Consider the following 1,184-nt stretch of genomic DNA (forward strand, 5'->3'; position numbering starts at 1 on the left):
AACATTGTACTATCTGGAGTATATAAATATATTTTTTGAGCTCTATTCAGTAGTTTTTGTAACCGTGAGGGAGAAAAATGCTACGATTTCAATCTATCCTGTCAAAATCCTTTAATGTTAAACTACAAAGAAATCCTTATTGAAGTCAGTCTCACAGCACTGCCCACTTTCAGCTTGGAGCTTAGATTATCTTTCAGAAAAGGAAGCTGGAGGTTGTGTTGACACGAAGGAAATGTCATTTGTGAAATCCCTGCATTAGCTGGGCTCTTCTGGGAAGTGACTTCTGCTTGGATTTCAGACGCAAATGTCTATCTTTGCAGGAAGTGCACATTTATGCCATGTCACAAAGTCCCTTAACAGTAAGTGGCTGAGGATGCCTTCAAGTAATATTTTTTAAAGAATCACAGCAGAAGAAGGACACAATGAACATAATAATATCTTAGGGTCTAATAAGGACAAAAATGGCAAATGAACCAGCCTCATGCATCAAACAATGAGTCAGTTTATGGGGTTTAATTTGATATAGTGATGAAATTGTATGCTTAGAGATTCATTACTTGGGGCAAAATAAGTTTCCATATTTTTCTACCTTAATATTCTAGTATTGAATACAAAGCAATTTTTGTGGCATTTTTTTCTTACTGAGTTTAGGAATCATCATTGAGGAATTTTTTGAAAAACCAGGAAAAGCATAAATAGAAAATGACTTATAATCCCATCTCTCAAAAAGAATTCATTAATATTTTGGAATGTGTCATTTCATCTTTTTTTTTCCTATACAAATATGTGCTTAAAAAATAACAATAGTACTGTAACTGCCATTTTGTTACTGGTTTTTCATTTGTTTTCCACTTAAAGCAATGGTTCTCAGCCCTGCCTGTACAGTAGAATCCCTGAGGAGTTTGAAAAACATGGGTGCGGGGGCAGGTGGGTTGTTAATGCATCCTGAAGAGTCTTGTCTTGGACCAGCCTTTCTCAACCTTGGCTGCACATTAGAATCCCCTGGGCAGGTACAAATTCCCACGCCCAGGCCACACCCAGAGCAATTGTATCAGAATCGCTGGGGTTGGAGCCCCACCACATCCCGGTATTTTTTAAAGTTCCCAGGTGATTCCAATGGGTGGCCAAGGTTGAGAATCTCAGCCCTGGGGTGTGGGCTACACATCAGGCTGTCTTAAAAGTCT

Source organism: Propithecus coquereli, unplaced genomic scaffold, assembly GCF_000956105.1.
Source record: "Propithecus coquereli isolate 6110/MARCELLA unplaced genomic scaffold, Pcoq_1.0 Scaffold132, whole genome shotgun sequence".
Lineage (NCBI taxonomy): Eukaryota > Metazoa > Chordata > Mammalia > Primates > Indriidae > Propithecus > Propithecus coquereli.